General features: G+C 38.3%; 1 protein-coding gene and 1 long non-coding RNA gene across 2 annotated transcripts in view; both read left to right on the top strand.

The window, feature by feature from the left end:
• UBL3 (ubiquitin like 3) overlaps nucleotides 1-24014 on the top strand; it is a 66687-nt gene that overhangs the window by 22346 nt on the left and 20327 nt on the right. The gene's annotated exons all lie outside the window — the stretch shown is intronic.
• Nucleotides 6228-11304, top strand: LOC128313547 (uncharacterized). Its single transcript, XR_008294434.1, has 2 exons — nucleotides 6228-7906; nucleotides 8074-11304. It is a non-coding gene; the product is annotated as an uncharacterized LOC128313547 (long non-coding RNA).

Genomic DNA, 24014 nt, shown 5'->3' with positions numbered 1-24014 from the left:
TGTTTCTAGGGCCTATTATGTGACATAGGTAATGTCTCTGGATTTCTGGGAAGTTGTGCTATATTATGAAATACTACATATATTAGAAATGAAGCAGTTCATTTTACGTAAGCATGTGGTGATGTTAGAAATACGGCGGCCTTCATTTAACAAATAAGAGTAAAAAAGCTAAAGGGTTTACTTTAGTATCTTTAGCATGTAGTTACGTTTACAAAGTTAAAGGGTCAACCTTATTATCTTTAACGTGCAGTTTACCGTTTATATCATGGTCATAACCTAACATGTTGATTTGAGCAATGTCCATAGTCGATTCTTGAGATTAGGAGAACAAAAGTAGGGTGGAGGGTAACCCAAGGACGAAAAACCCTTGAGTGTAATGTTTTAAAATGTCTAATACCACTTCAAATATAGGAACATGAATGCAAAATAAACTCCAGGGTTGCAAGGAATCTGGTAGTAGCCAAAATCTAGAATTCATTTTATGTTACTATAAAAATCTAAGGACCTCCCGGTGAGATGCTGCTAGTCTCTGGTACATCTTTTTTGCAGAGTCACTAACATACCACTATCACTAGGGTCTTCATTAGAGAAGCTTCTTTCCAGAAAAAAATAAAATGCCGTATGTTAGAAGTGCTGTAAGAGACATTATTAGGCTTATCCAAACACCATAAATCATTCTGTTGAGTTTATTTGTAGAATCTCTTACAATTTCTGAAGTGGCTGATATTTCATCCTTGCAGTGGTCTCTAGAAAAATCTGTGGGGGTGGGGGTAAGGAATAGGGGAAAGGGATCATTATCCTTCCCTGTGATGGAAGCCTTAGGTCTTTTAATTAGCCTTTGACATTAATGAATGTTGCTCATTAATTCTTTTGAGGGGTTTGGAGTCTTTGTTTTTTTAAGTTTATGTATTTTGAGAGAGGGAGGGAGGGAGGAAGGGGGAGAGAGAGAGAGCGCGTGCGCGCGAGTGCACAAGCTGGGGAGGAGCAGAGAGAGGGAGAGAGAGAGAGAATCCCAAGCTGACCCCACACTGTCAGTGCAGAGCCAGACACAGAGCTCAAGCCCACAAACCATGCGATCATGACCTGAGTGGAAAATCAAGTCCGATGTTTAAAGGACTGAGCCACCCAGGTGCCCCAAGGGGTTTGGATTCTTTCTAAACCATTTCTCTCTAAATTGCTAATATGTTTCTCCTTTAACTTTTCCTATTAAAAAAAAAAAAAATGATGTCTGTAAGAGCAGATTTTATTTTAGAAGACTCATAAAAAAAAGAAATCTATATAATTTTCAGTGCCGTAGTATTTTAATTTATTATTAAAAGTAACCAGTAGTTATCCAGAATCAGTTACAGAAAATGTAACTGCTTTATTATATCAGGTCTTCTCATTCCATAATAGGTGGGTTAAGTTTTTTCCCAGATTTGTAGTACTATTAAAACCATCTTCGTAGTTTATGGACTTGGCAGAATCTTGTATTCATGGACTTGGCAGAATCTTGTATTCGCAGGTGGCTGTATTTCTTTTGAAGTCTGTAACCATGTTTCTTTATTCCAGGACTTGTGCTGTGGATACACACTGCAACAAAACAGTTGGCCTTGCTTGGCCTTTCTCTTCAATCTTACACCGACTGTTCATTTCTCTCTCTTTTTTTTTTTTGTCCCAAGCTAGATGACCTGCCCTACAGTTTGACTCAACTCTTTATAATATTGGGAGTCGCTTAGGTGGCAGTTTGCAAATGCTTAAAGTTCTATGAAAAATTGCAGACATACACAGAAATGGAGAGAGTAATATAATGAAACCACTATGTATCCATGTTCCAGCTTCAACAGTTCTCAACTCATGGTCAGAAATGTTTTATCTGTAAACCTGCTCTACTGGCTCCTGGGTTATTTTGAAACAAATCTCAATTATGTGTGATATTTGATATATATGTTGAGATATATGATAATGACTCTTTGTAAACTACCATAATACCCAACACAGCTTCAGAGTTAGCAGTAATTACCTAAGATTACCAAACATTGAGACATAAAGCATATAAAGGCAAATTTTTATATTACCTGTTAGCAATTTGAACTGAAACCACTGAAAAATTAACATTTCAAAATGTGGTTAGCATTTAAATGGTTTTTGTCTTAAGAGCATTGGAAAGTAGAGAATACATAGGACAGATTTTTTTTATTTTGGTTTTTTTTTTTTTTTAATGTTTGTTTTATTTTTGAGAGAGAGGGAGAGAGAGAACATGAGCGGGAGAGGGGCAGAGAAAGAGGAAGACACAGGATCTGAAGCAGGCTCCAGGCTCTGAGCTGTCAGCACAGAGCCCGATGCGGGGCTCGAACCCATGAGCTGCAAGATCATGACCTGAGCCAAAGACGGACGCTTAACCGACTGAGCCACTCAGGCGCCCCTAGGACAGTTCTTTTTAAATCCTACTTTAGACAATATTCTAGAGTTCTGCTTTTCTATCTTACATCAGAAAGAAATAAAAAAGCATTTTGACTTGGCCGTCAGAATACATACGTTGGCCACTAATGTCAAGCACATACACATTTGTGACATACATATTCTGTGAAGTAAGATTTTTAAGTAACTTTTTGAAAGGCAAAAAAAAAAAAAAATGCCTCAAGATCTAAAAATAGTTCTTGAACAGAAATTTCTTTCTGGTGATTGATTGGCTTTACTTTGGGAAATCATTATGTTGCTGTCTTCCTTTTTTATTGAGAGGAAAAGGAAGAAAATGAGTATTTTTACCTCTGGTCAAGTGACCTAAATAGTTTGTTCTCTTTTTCCTTTGCTCTGCAATAGATTAGTATTTATTTAAATAATTGATGTTAAGTGTCCCTGAATTCCTGTGGTTTGAAGGCTTTCCAGATACTATTAACTTTCTCTTCCTGACAAAGAGGATGTGTGTGATAGTATCTTTTTTTCTTTAGTCAGTCTAAAATTAGACTTCTTGATAATGAATTAAAAAGCTTGTGAATCTATGTGAACCAGAGGTGAGATACGGCTGTATTCTGATTTCTTCGCTGTTTCTGCTTCTTAACTTCCTTTTTTCACTCCTTGATGCAGTTAAGGGTGAAAGGAGAGCTAAATATAAACGTTTGCAAACAGTTCAAGCTAGAAGTTATGATTTGTATAACTTTGAGTAGAAGCAAGTATTTATAAAACTCTCTAAATCAAATTTAATTTGGAATTCGTGGCTTACAGAGAAAGCAGTTCTTTATGTCTGGTTGCCATTTACCCAGCTCCCTGCTTTTCCGGCTCTCAAAACCTTGACCCATTTCGGTACCAGAGTAGGGATTGGCCACGTGTACATGTGAATTTAACAAAGTTGATCTTCTGTTACCTGGAGGTCATTTTTTCTATGATTACTTTCTCCTTTTAGAGTTGGATCACAGATTGACATTTAAAAAATTAAAAACCTTTAGAAACCTTGTCTTCTCTAATACATTTAAAAATCTATTTTGTTTATGGCCTCTTCGTGTGACTCCATTGACCCATTCTGTCATTCCCATCACTGCAACTACTAGCCTTAACATCTTAACCCTGAGCATCCGCCTCCCCCACAACGCCCGACAAGGGTGGGCAAGGGACCGAAGCAGTGATGAAAATATGAGCACAAGTGTAAAATGGCTTAAATCATAGTTTTAAAAATTCAAGGCTTCTGCTGCCTCTACATGTATGCCACACGGGAGGCAAAGGAAACAGAGAAACTGAAATTTAATTATTACAATTTATACTTTCATTCAGAACACTTAACATACTGCTGTAGTAACTAGTAGTCCTCCCCCATATTGGCCTTCAAAATCTAAACTTTTCTGGTTTAGATGCCTTTTTTTTGTTCATTTATTCCAGAATGCCTACAATATGGCAGACAGATTAAGTTTATGTATTCACCTTCTTTCTACTCATGATTTTAAAGAATGAAGTGGTTCATCACTTGGCACCGTGGCTTGGGTTTGAAGGGTCTCAGCACAGAATTTGCAAGGCTGAAGAGCACACGGCATAGCACATTGCCACAGATTTTGTCTTGCTCTTGAGGTGGTTGCATGCAGCCAAGACAGCTTGTGTTCCGTAGCTTCAATCAAGAAATGATGCAACATAAGGTAGATAATCCCTAATTTGCCTAGTGGTTATCTTTAAGCAATCTCTGCTACCTGCAGCTTAGCTAAGACCAAGAAAGTAACGGCAAAGGTCTCCCAGACAGCAAAACAGTAACAACGACAAAAATCACACCAAGTCTGGTAACCAGATTGATAACAGCTTATTACTAAAAGATTTCAGAGTTCAACGTTGGCGGCATAGTTGCTCTCATTTTATTTAATATAATTTATTTTTTTTAATGTTTATTTACTTTTGAGACAGAGCATGAACAGGGGAGGGTCAGAGAAAGAGGGAGACACAGAATCTGAAACAGGCTCCAGGCTCTGAGCTGTCAGCACAGAACCCGACACGGGGCTCGAACCCACGGATCTCGAGATCATGACCTGAGCCGAAGTTGGATCCTTAACCGACTGAGCCGCCCAGGCGCCCCTGTCGCTCTCATTTTAGACACAGTTTATAACTCCGCCCATAGCAAGAGATAAGCCCTCCGGGTAAAACAGCATGCTGCCCGACAGGCAGCTTCTGTGATAAAAACCCCTTCCTATGTTGGTTGGTTCCAAAAGTAAGTTCCCTAAATTCTGTGATTATATTCCATAATCGAGTCAGTGTCTTCAGTACCACATTTCATGTGGTAAATATTTATGATGGTTCGAGCAGAGACTGATTATTTGATAGATAGTGAAGGATGCTCAGCTTATCAGCATTAGAAATGTGTAGATTATGCAACTGTTCACAGCTTGAATTGGCTCCAGAAAATAAAGCTAAGCTAGGAATGTATGGGTTGTTTCCTTCATTACAGTAAGGGAGTTCTTCAGGCAGCTTCTATTGAGTGCTTTTCTGTTTGGACTGGAATCCATTTGATCAACCTGTGAGTGATAAGCCAGTTGTTTGCCCATGCATGGAACTCATCTTGCAACTTAGAGACAGGTCTCAGTGCAGTTCGGGAAGCACAACGGAGAATTTCCACTAAATGACGGTAACATTGCCTGCATTTTTGTTTTATGGTTCTGAGTTGAGAAAATAGGGGATTAAATGGCATTCAGAAGGGTGAGGATAAAATAAGGATTTTTTTTTAGTTTTGCCATGGGTAATGTATTTTCCTGGCTTCTGGCCCTCTCACATTTATTTGTTCCGGAAAGTTTTAACTTGGTAAAGTAATTTTAATGTTAATATCTTTTGATCCCTTTGATCCATGGCAGATTGTAATTCAGGGCAATTTCGTGAGGTATATGTATTTATAATGTTATAGCATTCACACTTAGAGGATCTCACAAGTTTCAAACAGTTTTAAGAGGCACCCCCCCCCCCCCCCCCCCACACACACACACACTTTCCACTTCACTAACTCCTATTCCAGGTTTCAGTTTAGGAGTCTCTTTCTCTGGGGTGCTATTCCAGACCCTTTTAAGTCTATGTTGGTGCTTTTCTCTCTGTGCCTGATGACATAAGATTTGGTTGTGGTGTTGAGTTACGTTAGATTGACATTTCAGTTGCTAGTTATTTTGCCCAGGATTAGGCCAATTCATGTGAATTGGGAACTAATAATGTTCTTTAAATATTTGCTCAACATATATTTAACGGAAGAAAGATAAACTGATTTTTTTTTTCTGGTAACATTTTTATATAGGAGCAAACACCTTATTCATTTCTACTGGCTGAAGCAAGGTCAATTTTCTAAAAATTCTTAGACATTTCCCAAACTTTGGTAGTTTTAATTTATGTTTTTTTTCTGAACCAGACAACTTTCTCAAGGGCATTTAAATTTTAGGAAAAACCTCTATACTGTTCAGTTGTGGAACCTGAGCTGACTGCAGCCAAATATGGCCAGTGTATTCCCGTAGTGACTTAGTGTCCCCTGTAGATCTGAATTCCTAGGCAGCAGCTTACCTGGGCCATGCCGTTATCAGACTCTGGTCTCCCCAGGGAGAGAATGGGGCCCATGCATCTTAGAAAACAGTGGGTGTTCAGTAAGCACTTGATGAATTGCTAGTTTTCCTCCCCGTTACCCAGGTGCAGAAATTTGGCTTGGAATCTCAGAAATAAAAGTTTTATCATTGTTTCTTATTACATGTTAATGTGTATCTCTGTATATTAAGTGGTCTCTTCATGTGAAGAGTAGAACTTTTTTTTTTTTTTTAATTTTTTTTTCAATGTTTTTTATTTATTTTGGGACAGAGAGAGACAGAGCATGAACGGGGGAGGGGCAGAGAGAGAGGGAGACACAGAATCGGAAACAGGCTCCAGGCTCTGAGCCATCAGCCCAGAGCCCGACGCGGGGCTCGAACTCACGGACCGCGAGATCGTGACCTGGCTGAAGTCGGACGCTTAACCGACTGCGCCACCCAGGCGCCCCGAAGAGTAGAACTTTTTAGCAGAACTTTCAGGTTGTTACCAAGAGTTTCTTTCCTAGATTAAGTTTTCTTTTTGGTAGAATAGAAATTTGTTTTCTTTGATGATATCTGTAAGCTAGCAGTCAGGCTTAGTTTTAGTTAAGGACTGAAGAGTAAAATAGGTGCATATGTAAAGATTTTGTTGCTACAAATGATATTTGAAGTAAGTAATTCATTCTGTTTATTCATACTCGCTGTAAAATAAGATAATTTCACAAAATCTATATCCAAGTAACATTATATACAGTTTTTGTTTTCCTAAAGCTTCAGAGTTAGACCCCAAACTGCTATTTCCTCTAAGGTTAGATGGGTTCATCAGAATAAGAATGGACTCCTAAATTTGAGGAGCCTGAGTGGGATTCCTTCTTCTGTGTGTGTGTGTGTGTGTGTGTGTGTGTGTGTGTTTAATGTTTATTTACTTTTTGAGACAATGCAAGAGACAGAGTGCAAGCAGCAGAGGGGCAGACAGAGGGAGACACAGAATCTGAAGGGCTCCAGGCTCTGAGCTGTCAGCCCAGAGCCTGACACGGGGCTCGAACTCACAAGCCACGAGATCATGACCTGAGCGGAAGTCAGACCCTTAACCGACTGAGCCACTCAGGTGCCCCTGGGATTCCTTCTTTTGTAACCATGAACATTATTTCATTAGAACAGTGTCACTAATATTCACTAATGACAACTTTTTCCTCTAAGGATTTTCATCTTATTTCAAAAGTGATTTTGATTCTCCTTCTCCAAAGTATATTAGAGTATTGTGGTGTATTAATTAAGGTTACTTTATTTTCATTGAAATGAATGAACTATGCAGAATGAATTAGAAAATGAGAAATAGCATTTTGAAGATTTGGATACAGTTTTTAGTATTTTCCCTAAGTTTGCCTTTGCCTGAAATTGTTTTTAATATTTATCTAGGCTCTGATTCTTATATAGGGTTACTTCTTAACTCATTACCAAAAAAAAAAAAAAAAAAAAAAATGTGTGTCTTTCGAAAAGAAAAATAAAATCAGCAAAGAGAAAGTAAGGTAAAATACTTTTTTCCAGGGGGCAAAGCAAAAAGAGATACCTCATTTTTTTTTTAATTTTTTTTAACGTTTTTATTTATTTTTGAGACAGAGAGAGACAGAGCATGAACGAGGGAGGGGCAGAGAGAGAGGGAGACACAGAATCCGAAGCAGGTTCCAGGCTCTGAGCTGTCAGCACAGAGCCCGACGAGGGGCTCGAACTCACGGACCGCGAGATCATGACCTGAGCTGAAGTCGGCCGCTTAACCGACTGAGCCACCCAGGCGCCCCATACCTCATTTTTTTGAGGTTAATGTTAACACTGTAAAGCAAACTTTACCAGTTGCTTAGGAAAAGGAAATTGTTTTTCCTGGTACTAAGTCTGAAATTCTTACATAGGCGTTTATAAAAGAGGTATCGAGGGGCGCCTGGGTGGCTTGGTCTGGAGCCTGCTTCAGATTCTGTGTCTCCCTCTCTCTCTGCCCCTACCCCGTTCATGCTCTGTCTCTCTCTGTCTCAAAAATAAATAAACATTAAATAAAAAAAAATTTTTTTTTAAATAAAAAAAAATAATAAAAGAGGTATCAAGGGGCGCCTGGGTGGCTCAGTAGGTTAAGCGTTAAGCATCCAACTCGGGCTCATGATCTCGCGGTTTGTGAGTTCGAGCCTCATGTCGGGCTTTGTGCTGACAGACAGCTCAGAGTTTGGAGCCTGCTTCAGACCCTGTCTCCCTCTCTCTGCTCCACCCCTGCTTGCATGTGCTCATGCTCGCTCTCTCTCTCTCTCTCTCTCTCTCAAAATAAATAAATAAACATTTTTTAAAAAAGGAGATATCAAGTAGTATAGTAAGTAAATATAGGGAATTTTGAATGTCATAACTCCTGTTCACAATTTGGTAAAATGATTATTTAAAGAATAGCACTGTCAGCAAAAATACAGTGCAACAATAAATATAATTAAAAATTTTCTAGTAGCCACATTTAAAAAGTAAAAGAAATGGTTGAAATTAATGTTTTTAACCTGATATATAAAAATATTATCATCTCAGCATATAATTAAAATAAAATTATTAATGGTATTTTACATTTTTTTCATACCAAGTCTTTGAAATCTATTTACAGCACATTTCAATTTAGGTGTTAAATTTTCATGAGAAATAATTCAGTCTGTAGTTAGATTACATAAAATTTACACTGATAATTATCAGTGAAGTAATATAATACTTCAATATGAAGTATATTAAATATGAATTGGGAAATACAGCCCCACAGTAGGAAAAAAGATAGATGTTATTGTGAAGCCTAGAACTGCTTCATTGACACGCAAGCTACTGCGTAAAGCATCAGCAGTCACAAAACAAAAAACTGAATTAGGAGTATGCACGTGTATCACTGGGTCAGGAGCGATGACAAAGGCAAAGACAGCATGTCTTTTCAGGGAATGGCCATGTGATACACAGAGACAGATTTCAGAATGAAGAAAGTGGTTTTGTTTTGTTTTAAGTTTATTTACTTAGCGTGCATGGGAGGGGCAGAATGAGAGGGAAAGAGAGAGAATCCGAGCAGGCTCCGCACTGTCTGTACAGAGCCCAGAGCAGGGCTTGAACTCAGGAACCACGAGATGATGACCTGGGCTGAAACCAAGAGTCGGATGCTTAACCGACTGAGCCACCCAAGCACCCCAAAGAAAGTGCTTTTTTAACGCAATATGTATTTAAGCTAAAGAACTCCTCACTTAGTGTATAATGAAGCAAAGATTTTGGGATAATTAAAAACGCATTAGACTGGGATCAGTAAATACATGGCATCGTTGCGCTACAGCTTTGCTCCCCCGGCCCCCGAGCCCTACCCGTTGCCCATGAGAGACGTGGATAATTAATCACAACTCATGTTATACTGAGCCCAGAGATGGCTGTGGAATCCCTCCTAATGGAGCATTTTTGGCATCTGCTATAAATCAGTAGGAATTGGCAAGAGTAATACACCCCATTTTCCAGCCTGGCATTAGATATTTTCTGGTTATTATTACTATTTTTTTCTAAAGTAGACCAAAGTAAAGGTTAGTATGTCAATCAGTATGAAAGAGGAAGTAAGTACCCACTAATAGAGTAAAGGACTTTTTTCCCTCCATGACACAGTTTTATCTAATTGAATGACTTGCATGTAATTTACTAACAGACGATACAATCTGCTAATTAGGATGCACACCAGGTTATTCTAGAATGGGTCCATATTTTCCCACATTTTATAAATTTTTATAACTGTATAATGTTCCATCAGCTTGGTCTGCCTATTTTTCACCTTTTTCTTTTTTTGGATATTAAATCTATACATTGTTGGGGTTTTTTAGAAGTAACATTTTTATATGTCATAGCTTCATTTCCTCTGCTTCTTTTGTTTTTTTAACAACTTACATCAAATGAATTTATAGGAGTGGGATCTATCAGTAAAAGAGGGGGACCGGTTTTTACAGATCATGACTGCTAATCACCAAATGACCATCCAGAAGAGTTTACACCATCTAAGCTCCTCTTGCTCCTGAACTCTGTCCACCTATCCGCTATCAGAGCTTACTCATTCATCTAGGGTCTGGAACTTAAACCTCTCCTCATTCACTTAATTAGGGCCAGAAGGGGAAATGAGCTGTAATTTAAACCTATCAGTCATATTACTTTGTTGGTATCTTTTGTCAAATATATAGTAGAAGAAAATGTCAAAAACTGGTATTTCGAAAGACATTTTAAAATTGTGAAATTCAGGGGCGCCTGGGTGGCTCAGTCGGTTGAGCGTCCGACTTCAGCTCAGGTCATGATCTCGCGGTTTGTGGGTTCCTGCCCCGTGTCAGGCTCTGTGCTGACAGCTCAGAGCCTGGGGCCTGCTTCCAATTCTGTGTCTCCCTCGCTCTCTGCCCCTCCCCCGCTCATGCTCTGTCTGTCTCTCTCTGTCAGAAATAAACAAACATTAAAAAACATAAATAAATAAAATTGTGAAACTCAGTGATTTCTCTGTTTGGATTGACTGTAGGGTGTTTGGAGAAGTAAAACCCTTGTAAGATCACAAATACAAACATGATAAAGAATGACTGTTCGGCAGTTGGATTTTGAAATAAACTCTTGAAACCTTTAGATAGTAATATAGTCGTTCCTCCCCTTTTGCCCTCATCCCAGAATCATTTTAGGAATTTTTATCCTACACCCATTTATCCTGCCATTGTATAAAATACTTTTACTCTTTGGACTTTTCTTTCGGTACCCACAGTTGTGGCAAACGTTGTCCTTTAAGATTTGGTCTTATTTTGAAAGCAAGCAAAAGTCATTCAAAACAAAGTCTGAAATAAAATGATGATAAACTCTATAGTCTTTGTATATGGAAGGAAATAAAATAAAATACAGTAGTGTAATTTATTGAGTTTAAATACCATCAAAACATTTTTACTTACCCATAGAATATCTTTAGTTATTCTTATTTCAAATGGTTTGAAATATCCTTTTTTGCTGTGTAGTTTAACCCATGAAGTTACTCGTTGCCTTGGATTTCTCCAAAATGTGGTCTTGATGATTCAACAGATTAAAGTGCTTAGTCTAGTGTTTCTCAACCAAGATGATACTGCCCCCCTAGGAGACATTTGGCAATGTCTGGGGACATTTTTTTGTTGCCATTACTTCCTAGAGGGTGAGGTGCCACTGGCATTTAGTAGAGAGAGAGACTAGGGATGATACTACACAGCCTCCAGTGCACAAAACAGCCCCTCACAGCACAAAATTGTCCATTCTAAAATCTTCAGTCATGCCGAGGTTAAGAAACCCTATCTCAGTCTAAGTTCGTGGTTCAGAGGTAGTCAGAGCTGTATTCAATCTTCTACTTGACCTTGGCAAGACGTTTAATCTCAGTTAGGCCTCAGTTTCCCCATCTGGAAAATAAAGATAATAATATCCTTTTCATGTAATTGTAGTTAGCATAGTTTCTGACACATGGTAAGCAGTCAGTAAATCTTAGTGTTATTATGAGCACCACCACCAATAATATCAACCATGTCAAAAATTACTAGAATGGTAAAGTTTGATGAGCGCTTACGAAGATCCTACAATTCAACTTCTTTGCTAAGTTCCCTCATTTGAAAAGTAATTCATATATGTGTTCTTTGTGTAATAGCTGTGCAATCGTATACCTAGGAGTCTTTGTTTTCTACATCTTCTTACATGTGCTTAAGGCTACCTTATTCAGATTTAAATTATCAAAGTAATAATGATTTAAAGACTGAAAAAGTATATAGAATGATTGTAGATGGTCAAGGACCTTGACTCTTTGGAAGAAGGATGGTTAGCAAGCATATGGGCTATAGCTGCTGCTTTTTAGAGCTGCCTTGTGAGTGGTTCCTGTAGAAATCATGCATTGGCGATCATGGTAATCATGGTATTTTCGTCTTCCTCTCTAATGGCCCCCTGATGATTTTATTGACGCACATTGGGGAAGATAATCAGATGGCTCAGTGCTTCCACCACGCCTGCATTAAGGATATTAATAATGCCACCACAAATACCCACTCTGTGAAAAGCTGGCTAATGGTGAAAGCAAGTAGAAGGAAGTAAAGACACAAAAGGAACAGAAGATATTGTGATTCTTGCCCTTGAGGAGTTTATAATCTAATTGAGGAGTTACACCTTACTTACAAGTTTAACTCCTATTCAGAGGATTTATAGGCTTACATATATGTTAGACCTCCCATATAAAGTAGGAAGTAACTGAGCAAGGTTAGGAAAGGGAAAAATCAAGGGCTGCTATTTTATTTGAAGCTAAGTATATCTTTTATATAAATATGAGACTAACAGTATTTTAAGGTCTTAGGATTTACACTACATGTTCATACTTTATTTGATCTTTGCAGTAGCTGTAAAAGGTAAAGTAACAGTTCTTAAAGTGCCTCCCTAATGCATGGAGGTCATGTATGTAATGTGAACGAAACTGTAGATTTGAACATGTATTGGGGAATATCTGTGTGCAATTAGAAGAGTAATAGTCTGTCTCCAGCGCTGCCCTGGCCAGTGGACATAAATGTGTTAGGAGACCTGAAAGGAGATTACCAGTGTTCACCACATAACCCTATCTTGACAAAACTATCCTACAGTGACATTGCACTCCTTTAATTCTAGGATTCTGTCTGCACCTTTCAGACATACTTTACTTAACCAACATTTGATTTCAGCTCAGATCATGATCTTGCAGTTTGTGAGATAGAGCCCCGTGTGGGGCTCTGCACTGAGAGCACAGAGCCTGCTTGGGATTCTTTCTCCCTCGCTCTCTGCCCCTCCTCCATCCCTCTCTCCCTCCATCCCTCTCTCTGTCTCTCAAAATAAAACTTAAAAAAAAAAAAAAAAAAGTACAATTTTAAGAATAGCAGGATGATTCCCAAGGAATGACATACTGTTTTTAGACAGATTTGATTACTCTGAAGTCAAGTAGCAAGTCAAGGGAGAAAAAGGCATTGTCCCTAATTTGAGGGGTCATATAGTGTGATCAGTCATGTGTCCACTGTTGTTCTACCTGGAGGGAAATTTCCCACTGGTCTGTTCACTTATACCTGGGTTGATGACAAGATTTTTATTTCGCACTCCTGCCCCCATAGAAGGTGGTCCGAGCATCTGGGATTGTTGACCTCAATTGTCCACAAGTTATCAGGTCAACAGAAAGTCCATACTACACCCCTGATCTTTGAGTCAGTGATTTCTTTTCCCTTTTCCTTGGGGACTCTGTCTCCATTTCTTTCTCCCTAGTTTGAATCATCATTAAGCTTTTGCTCCATCTTCCAAGCCCTTCACCCCCACCTCAGTCTTGTCTTCATGGAAAAACTATCCTCAAATGCATAGCAATAAATTTTTCTGATTTGAACCTGTGTTCGTAGTTTCTTTGGGTGGAATTCTGCTTTTGTGATTTTGTAGGCACGATGCCTTTAGTTCTTCCCCAAAACTGCTTCCAGGAAATATTCTTGGGGTAAGTGGATGGTGCTACCAAGATTGGTGTTACCAAGAGCAGTCAGTGGTGGAGGGAAATTTACAGAAAATGAACAGATGAAACTATCCAGCTATAACCCTGCCCTCAGTAAAAGTACAAGACAACACTTAGAACTGGAATCAGAAGTTAATTCAGTATATTTCCAGAGTGATTTATAGAAGTTGTGGCAATATTTGCCCTTACAGTTAACTTTCTAACAGATTGTTGGGTTTTTGTTTTGTGTTTTGTTTTTTGTTTTTAAAGCCAGAACAAGTCAGGTTTATTTATTTAGGGAGCCTATATTTTGGAAATGAATGGGGCAGTCCAAGAGCTTCAGCTTACCCAGAATCTTTGACCATATAGCTAATCCTGAAGTAAATTCTGTATAAAGGTATGCGAGCAATTCAGTAAGTAAATAGCAATGAGAGAAGTAATAAAACCATTCAACTTCAGAAGAACCTGAAATATCAGAGGAGTCATTTGAAGCGAAACCCTGGTGTACTTTAAAAAATTTGACTGCTCTACAGAGTTAACTAAAACTTTTTAATAGTTATAGGCAGTTTAACATAGTGGCTAAAAGCACAAAGCTGGGAGCCAGGATTGGATCGAAACCCAGTTCTGGTACTTCTTAACTGTTGGACCTTGGGCAGGTTCTAGAGTCTCTGCTTGAGTTTCCTCCTCTGTAAACATGGACATAATAATAACTTTCCTGTAGGGTCGCTATCAAGAGTAAATGAGTCAATATATGTAAAATACCTAAAAGAGGATCTTTTAGGACATAGTAAGAGTAATATGTGTTTGTGATTATTAATAGTGTTACTACTTTTCACTGCATGTTAGGTATATGTAGTCTTATTATTAGATTAAATAGACAAAGGAATTCTCTGGGAAACTGACAAGCCATATATAGACTTTTTTCTATAGAAATGTAATTCAGGTCACAAACAATGGATGTACAAATGAAACTTGGGGACATAAAAGTTTATTAATTAGAATTGGTTGGAATCCAAATTATTTAGTATTTGCTAAATTTTTTTAGTTTATTTAAAAAAATTTTTTAAAAACATTTTGTTTATTTTTGATAGAGACAGAGCACAAGTGGGGAAGGGGCAGAGGGAGAAGGAGACACAGAATCCGAAGCAGGCTCCAGGGTCTGAGCCGTTGGCCCAGAGCCTGATGTGGGGCTCGAACTCACCACGAGATCATGACCTGAGCCGAAGTCGGACGCTCAACTGACTGAGCCACCCAGGAGCCCCAGTATTTGCTAAATTAAAGCCATTTATCGTAGAGCTGTTCCTCGAAGGCATTAGATCCTGTATTCATAAAAGCTTGTGTGTAAGTATATGGAACCAAAATCCCTAACTGCAATCATGAGTGAATAGCCTGAACACTCAAATGTGAAATGAATGGTTGCAGTGTTAGCAGCTTAAGACTGCCAAGGATTGTTGGCTTCAATAGGTAAGAACTGTAACAGTAACTTTGGGTGGAATCCTGCCTTTGTTATTTCATAGGCCTAATGCATTCAGTTCTTCCCCAAAACTGCTGCCAGAAAACATAATCAAATATATAGCCAATTTCATGATCTTAGAAGCACATACTAAAGTGTACCTGCTAATTTCCCTTGATTTTGTAGGTCTTAAATATTTAAGCATTCACATAGTAGGCCAGCAGTAAGTGTCCAACAAATATTTGTTGCATGGATGAGTTGTAGTACAAGGATTAAGAATGGCACGGGGGAAGGGGGGTGGCACAGAACACCCAGGAAGACCAATTAGCAGGAGACTACTGGTAAGAGTCTAAACTAGGATGTTGACAGAGTGACAACTAGGATGTTGACAGAATGGGGGCAAGGGGTAGGGAAAAAATAAATGCAGTAAACACTGCAGAAGAAAAATTAATAAAATCTGGTAACTGAGGAGCTATGGAAAAAATAGTTGTGATCAAAATAATATTTTATTATTTTTTTATTTAAAATTAAAAAAAATTTGTTTTATTTATTTTGAGAGAGCACGTGTGCAAGCCGGGGAGGGGCAGAGAGAGGGAGAGAGAATCCCAAGCAGGCTCTGCACCATCAGCCCAGAGCCCCATGCGGGGCTTGAACTCACAAACTGTGAGATCATAACCTGAGCTGAGATCAAGAGTTAGATGTTTAACTGACTGTGCCACCCAGGCACCCCTCAAAATAATATTTAAAATCATATCCACTAGCAGCCTCCCTTGTTGAGGAATCTGTGTTCTTCGTATCTTCTAACTTTTTAAAAAATGTTTATTATTTATTTTTGAGACAGAGACAGAGCATGAGCAGGGGAGAGGCAGAGAGAGAGGGAGACACAGAATCTGAGGCAGCTTCCAGGCTTGGAGCTGTCAGCACAGAGGCCAATGCGGGACTCGAACACACAAACCGTGAGATCGTGATGACCTGAGCTGAAGTCAGATGCTTAACCGACTGAGCCACCTGGGTGCCCCTCTTCTTCTACCTTCTAGAATCAGTATTGTATTCTCTACATTAACCTTTACAGGGTACCTATTTGTCACCTGACAAACAGAAGTAAGCCAGAAGGGTCAACATACATATGGGTACGAGCGTGTGCGTGCGAGTGTGTGTGTAAGATGGAGGGTGGTAGCTGCAGTGTGAATAGGGAGTGCCTCTTAGCGTCATTTGCTTCTGCAGAAAACTGGGAAAAAATAATCTTATTATATTACCTAAAATATCATCTTTTATGCCATAGTCCTACTTTATAAAACTTTGAAGACAAAGTAAGGGCAGTTCCTTAGGCATTAGTAATTTTTCACACACTAATGTCATGAATATTCTGAAAATAAAATCTGATCTAGGAAATGAAAGTGATAAGAACACTGTTGTTAGTTCCTATAGTAAGAGGTCCAGAGACTCATTAAATATCTTTCCCAGACTTTTATATCTGTTTTATGGTGTTAATTACTCTGTTATTGTTGATAGAAGTTAGCAACTTCTGAAATTTCTCACATATTCTGCAGATGGTTATTTAATACACATGAGCATAGGCTAGTTCACTGGTTTAAAAAAAAAAAAAAAAAAGCCTTGCTCAGCAGATAGTCCAAGTGACACTTAACTGCTCAAATGAAGAGTTCTATCTTCTGGTTCCTTTATAACCTCACACGACGTTTCTTTATCTCGGAGCCTAAGTTTCTAAATTTGCAAAAAGCGTAATGTGGTGTTTGCAGCTCAGTGCTGGGGGTCCTTTAGTTCCTGAATCATTTGTCTGGCAACGATACTTCCTGATCTTTTCTTGTTCATGTCTTCAGATAATTGTCTAATCTACTCATAACAATCTTTCCTGTTGATAAACATTTCTTCTTTTGCTATTAGTCATTTACTTTCTTCCAGGAGTTCATGTGACCTTTTCCTTAACTATTTCTTTGTGAACATTTCCCTTTTATTTATAATTTGGACTTTACTGCCCTACAGTTCTCTGTTTCCCCTCTTTGAAACCATCTGCTATCATTTGTTTTGCTTTCTGCATTGTAATACTAAATGTTCTGATGTTGCTGGATTTATGTCCTGTACCAACTCTTCATGGACATTCAGGGTTTGTTTTTTTAAGATGCATTCATCTCCAGTGACCAGCATTCGATGATTATGTTAATTAACATTCTTAGATCTAACATTCTTGGATAGTATATCCTGCATAGATCTTATGCTGTGTTGTACTGAAAATCGTACTTAATATTATATGCCGATGTTGATGCGTTTATCACATTTGCCTGTTTCGCTCCCTTTTTGTTATGTACAGCTGTGCTGCTGAATAATTCGTCATCCTAATCCTAAGTGAACTGATAGATTATTTGCTAAAGTTTCAAAATTTAATAAATAATAAAGCGTACTTGTATTCAAGTAAGAATCCATGGGTATTCCAGAGACAGTCATTTATAAATGAGAACCTCAGTATTAAGAGCACATGAGGTCATGGCTATCTGGGGCACCACTAAGTGACAGTATCCCTAGTCACAGGTCGATGCACATTGTCCGTGCAAGCTGAATAGGACCGCCCGGCACAGGCAGCCTGGAACAATCGGTTTCTTCATGGACACACAAATGTATTCTTCCTGAATAGGAGAGCGTGCTATCACTTTTGAATAATGAGTCGACTGACAAACATATTGTAAAGAATAGAATGATTTTTGAATGTCTTTTTCTTTTTTCCCTTTTCAGGGCAACTGTTTTTCACTCTCACTGTGGTCTGTTTCAGGGTTTATATTGCAAGATAGCTGTGTGTGGAAAATAGTCTATCATCACCTAACTGTATAACAGTAAAAAATATTAAAATACACTTTCTTCTTGGTAATTGTTGGTAGATCTCCTTCGTGGATATACTGTTACATGTACATTATTGAAATATTCTAGGAATGTTGTCTCTAGTCTGGCATATTCTGGTACATTCTTCATTCATCTTCCAGTATATTATGTACCTACTATTTTTCAGGCACAGTTAATCATATGAGGTTAACTATGTGCATTAATTAAATATACATGTTTTTCTTCATTTGATCTGAAATGAAGGTTTAATTGGGAAACACAAAACAGCCAAAGGCACCTCATCTCCACAACTGTGCTTATTGATATGTTAGCAACTTCTGAGAGAACTATTAAGAAGTTTTAAGACTGATTTTCCATCCTCAAAGACCATGATTTAATTGGAGAGTTAAAACATATATAAAATGTATCTTGCTACAATAAATGACAATAGATAAGATAACCTTATAATTTATTACGTAGATTAAGATACTTTTGAGAGCAAAAGGGAGCACTGTTCATCCTAATAGTAATCCCACAACTGTAGATCAGAACTGTCCCAGAGGAACCGTGAACACATAGGGCCGCTCCGGCACATGCCATGATTGGATGGAAGCCCTGGGGGAGGAATGGGCACTGTCATCCAGAGTGGTCACAAAGGCTTCAAAGGAGGCATTAGAACTGAATGAACAGAATCAGGAATTCATTCTTATGATTCTTGGCAGGATAGAATTATAACGAATTTGGCTGGAATAGAAATTTGGGTAGGGGAAGAGTAGTAATTGGATTGGACTGAGAAGTTTGGATTGTGAACCATGTGGTCTGGAGAAGTTACTTAATCGCAGTGTCCTAGTTTACCATCTACAACATGGAGGTGGTGTCTCATAGGGTTGTATAACAGTTAACTGTATACCTCATGCAAAGTACTGTATCACTTGTAAGTGATTAGTAAACGTTAGCTACCTATAGCACCGTGAGAAAATTTTAAGGTGTTGAAATTGTTTGGCAATGTGCAAGATGGATTAGGGGTGAGAGGCAGCAGAGAGAATTTGCAAGAGTTTAGGAACCCAGTAAAGGGGAAAAAAAGTGCAGAGTAAATGACAACCCTGAGCCTTCAAGCCTGAGTAACTGGGAGACCAGGAGAGTTTAGCAGAAATGATAACTGTTATTTAGGAAGAAATAAGTTTAAACATAGTCTTTGAGAGGACAACAGGCTATCCAATTAGAAATGGTCAGCTGACAGTTGGAGAAACAAAATTGGTGTCCCGTGGAGAATTAGTTTGGGAATGTTCCACACAGGTGACAGTTGAAGCCCTATCCACCCCCAGAGTGTGGGGAAGGTGTTGGGGAAAGAAAAGATTGATGAGGCAACCTTGGAAGGCCCATATTTGGAGTACAAGAGGAAAAAGAACAGCTAAAAGAGAGGGTCAGAGAAGCAGGAATAGTATTCCCCAAAGTATGTTTTACCAGACACTAGATCTGTGGGGGGGTGGGAGGAGTTGGGAGGGGGGCAACAGGTAATATGGAAAGAACATTGGTTCTGTGGTTAAATACTATAGCAGTCTTGGGTGAATTTGTTCACTGCAATTCTCTGGGTTTTTAATGTTAACACACATGACAAATCTCCAAGATGGAAATATATGAAGCAGTGTTTTGCAGATTCACTTGATCACTGAACTGTTTTTTTCTCCCAGAATCCTTCATGGAGGCCAGTGTTTCAGAAAACACACTTGGGGAATTACAGAAACCTAACGAGGAGAGGAATTAACTGTGTCACATGTTACAGAGAGACTAAGGAAGATGAGAAATGAGAAGAAGCTATTTGATGTTTCTTATTAGGTGGTTCTAAGTGACCTTCAAGAGTACGGTTCAGTAGTGTGGCTTCCAAGGCAGATTCACAGGGAATTAAAGAGCAGAGTTAGTGATGAGGAAATGAAGGCAGTGGGTTTACATCATCCCACCTCTATGAATTCAAATAAGAAGTGTGACTGATAGGAATAACAGGGTCATTAGAATGTTTACATATCCTACATATATTTTTTATTATATATAATAAAATTCTTATATTTCTAAATAACATGACCTTTTTGTTTAATGCTAATCACATGACATTAGAGCTGGAAGGGACTTGAACAGTCCCTCAGAGAACTGTTTGTTTCCCTTTCATAGGGCAAAGGCACACATTAAAATTATTTTGTTTTCTAACCATAGTCATGGCATCAAGTCTAAGCCATTTTCCTCATTAAAAAAAAAAAAAAAAGTTTAGGGGCGTCTGGGTGGCTCAGTCGGTTAAGTGTCCAACTTCAGCTCAGGTCATGATCTCACAGCTCATGAGTTTGAGCCTTGCGTCAGGCTCCGTGCTGACAGCTCAGAGCCTGGAACCTGCTTCGGATTCTGTGTCTCCCTCTCTCTCTGTCCGCGCCCCCCCCCCCCCCCCCACTTGTGCTCTGTCTCTCTCTCTCTCTCTCTCTCTCTCTCAAAAATAAACATTGAAAAAAAAGGTTTGTGGAAAAATAAGTCTTTGCAATTGTGCATTTTTATTTTTTAAGTTTTTTTTTTTTTAATGTTTATTTACTTTTGAGAGATCAAGAGATCATGCCTGAGCCGAAGTCGGACACCTAACCTACTGAGCCACGCAAGTGCCCCTTAGTTGTGCATTTTAAGATGTTCATCTTAATGTGTATTGTAGTCTAATATTAAAGGCCATTTCTGGGTATATCCTGCCCTTTCAGCAGTGGTGCAAATATCTAATTCACAATTATACCGCAAAAAGGAATGTCACTCTGACATCCTCTAACAATAGGTATAAAAGAGGTTATTTTAATTACAACCCTTTCAACATTTTTTATGATAAAATATTATGCCATAACACTGATGGTTGATTTTTTTATTATGTGCAAATCAGGTTCCACATCAGTATATTATGTCTGACAAATTTGAAATTCAGTAAACAAACTTTTTCAGTGACCTGCTTATGTTAGCCCCACTGCCTCCTGAGGTGATTGAATGCTTTATCGCAAACCCTAAGTACTTATTATGTTTTGATCACCTTTGTATCTTCTGTAGCATCTAGCCTCGTATCTTGTTTAAGAAACATTTGTGTGTTCAGTCTTTTGAAGTATCGGCTTAAAGTAGCATTATTGGTCCCTCTTCCCCTTAGAGATTCACAAATTCATTTTGGCGTATGAATGATTCTGAGAAGTTTTGCAGAGAAGAAACCGAATTTTTAAAAAATATTTTTTGGTTTTTAGATGGTGGTAAAATACACATAATATTTACCATCTTGACCATTCTTGTACTTCGTATAAAATGAAACACTTTATTGTATCAGAATTACCTAGATGAGATGACTCCCCTACTGTTTTATTATATTTCAATAATTTAAAACTTCAGAGGATCAAGATTAATTATTAATGGGAAGTTATTTTTTTTTTTTAACAAACCATTGTCTTGGTGTTCTTAACTGTTCTTAAATGTACAGTTCAGTGGTATTAAAGACATTCATAATGTGCAACCATCACCACCATCCATTTCCAGAAGTCTTTTCATCTTGCAAAACTGAAAATCTGTAATCATTAAACATTAACTCGCCGTTACTCTCCCCACCAGCTCTTGACAGACACGTTGTTTGAATTTTTTAACCTGGCATTTCCAGATTTATTCTACAGTGTATAATATAGAACTCTTTTTCTCTTAACATTTGCTTATATTCCATACAGGTTCTATCACTCAGAGAAACAGGATTAATTTTCAGCTACTATGCAGCAGATTAAGGAATATTTTGTCTCACAAGTTGTGTGAATCCTAAGAGAAGCAAGCCCTTCTGGAGTGGCTGTATGAATAAGACAAGAAGTCCAATGTTGAGAAAGCTGTAGGAGGAGGTTGAGAGAGAGTTTGGGGAGACACTGAAGTATATTCTAGGACAAACCCTGACCCTGGAGAGAGAAAATCTGGGTTCTGTTTGGCCTCACCACTACTTGGCCGGCCTCTCGGGGCCTCTTTTCCCTTGTGCGTTCTCTATCTGTGAACCAGAAGAATTCTGTAAAAGTTGAATGATTGAGGAATATTGTGAAAGGCATAGTATTTAGAGTAGTGCTGAGAATTTGATAATAGCATAGAAGCAGCAAGGGAAATTGATACCCCAGCAGAAGGGCAGATGCTCACCTCAAGGGGAATATGGCCAAGGCTCAAGCAATGGCACAGCCAAGACAAATGAGTAAGTGTGGAGATCTAAAAGATTCATCCTGGTTTTATCAGAGCAGCTAGGTGATTAGAGAGAAGAGAAAGTACTATTCAGGAGATACCAAAATAGGATGTGTGCTAGAACTACTCAAATGAGATACTACACGTAAGGAAAACTTCTGGTGCATAGTTGATACTCAGTAAATACTAATTTCCTTCCCCATGATTTCAGGCCATTAGCCAAAAAACATAAACCGTCGGATTTCCACTAATGGGAGATGGGCAGAGAAAAGGAAGTTGTCATCCTCCCGAAATACGTAATAGATAATTTATAATATTATAAATACAGGAAAAGCTACTCTCTCCCTTCCCCAGTGTCCTCTTTATCGCTTTGCCTTTGCCAGTTGCGTTTCTCCTATCTATAATTTAATATCTTCGGTGCTTGGTTGACAGAAACGGTTGTACTGAACTGTTGTTCTTAATTGAGTCCTAAGGCCTGAAAGTCTTTCTCAAAACAAAGGTTTCCCTAGATACAAATCCAGTGTCCCAGAGAGACTGCTTTGGTTAAATTCAAATTCGCTATTTAGTCCATAGTATGTATAGGAAATTAGACCGCTACACTTGCATGTTGAAATCTCGTTAAAGCAGCTAGCTTGTATCCTACTGTCAGGTTTTAATGTGAAACAGAACCATAATTCATTTTCAGAACCAACATGATTTCTAAGTTTACAGGATTTGGAACTTGAAAGATTAGAATTCTAAGAATAATTTGGAAGGCTTTCTCAAGAAAATATGTTGTTCAGTCTTCTCATGGAATTTTAATTTTACCAGGGTTTCCCAGACTTGTTTTGTACTTTATAAAGTATTTAAAGAAAGAGCATTGTATAGTTAGTATAATGTGATCTACTAATCTAACAATGGTTTTGATGATGACAATGATAGATAATTTGTGATAATGGCTAATTAGACACTGACTGTGTGCCAGGCACTAAATGTCATATAAATTTTTAGCTACATTATTTGATTCTGAACTGTGCTTACAAGAACCCAATGTGTTCTTTGTTTCTTCACTGATGAGTAAAAAAAAAAAAAAAAAAAAAAAAAAAAAATCAGTCAACATTTTCTAGAAAGCAAATAGGCTGATTTAATATTATTATTAATTCATTTGTATAGCCCAAAGGTTTCTTGTGTTCAGTGCTCAAAAAATAATAAATAGCTGGCAGGTTCATATAATTTAAAAAGCATGAAATGTTGCTTTGGAATGTCGTTCTCCACCTACATTTTAAAATGAGTTAAGTGTTCTGGAAAATCACATGCCAACTAAAATGAGATGTCATGAAAGTTTACTTTGGAACTTAAACTGGAGAACTCTCTAGCCTCCCCTTTGCCTATGGTTCAGGGCAGGTAAGTGTTGTTACCTATAAAGATTTTATATTCCATGTGTGTTAGAATCGACATCATGCTGAGTGCTAAAAAGAGTGTAGAAAAAGATCCCATAGTTTCAAGTCATTTAGCAGATCTCAATGTACCTTAGTTTATGACCCCACAATACAAGTAAATTCATAGACAAGAATTTAGGTGTGTTTTCTTAGAGGTAAAAATCTGTTTCCTTGGATGCCTTAACTTCTCCACAAATAGGACTTCTGCTTCATTCCAGTGGGGAATAGGAACGCTTTCATGGCTTCTCTAATTCTAGTTTGAATTTTTTTTCTACTGTTTTCTTCAAAAATTTTGTGTCATTGCTCAGGAGGATTTATTTATGCCGTCCCGCCTTAAACACATTGAAGCCAGAGTGTGTGGGGCTTGGGGTGGGGAGCATAGGGCACCCAGCGTTCTACACACGAGGGCCTTAAGCAAGTAAGAACTTGGCAGTTTTGAGGAGCTGAAAAAAGATACCTGTGGTCCGAGCATAGGGAGGGCAAGAGTAGTTAAGATGATGACCAATAATGGAGACCTTGGTAAGGAATTTGCCATGACCACCTGGTTCACTTGACCCAAGTGGTGAGCATCAAATACTGGGCTGTTAGCACACCCCGGTTCAAATCTCAGTTTACCCGCTTATTAAAGTCTCTAAATGCAT

The sequence above is a fragment of the Acinonyx jubatus genome, chromosome A1, assembly GCF_027475565.1.
Source record: "Acinonyx jubatus isolate Ajub_Pintada_27869175 chromosome A1, VMU_Ajub_asm_v1.0, whole genome shotgun sequence".
In the NCBI taxonomy this organism is placed as follows: Eukaryota; Metazoa; Chordata; class Mammalia; order Carnivora; family Felidae; genus Acinonyx; species Acinonyx jubatus.
Note: the sequence above shows the minus strand (reverse complement) of the source record. Positions and strands in the feature narration are given on the sequence as shown.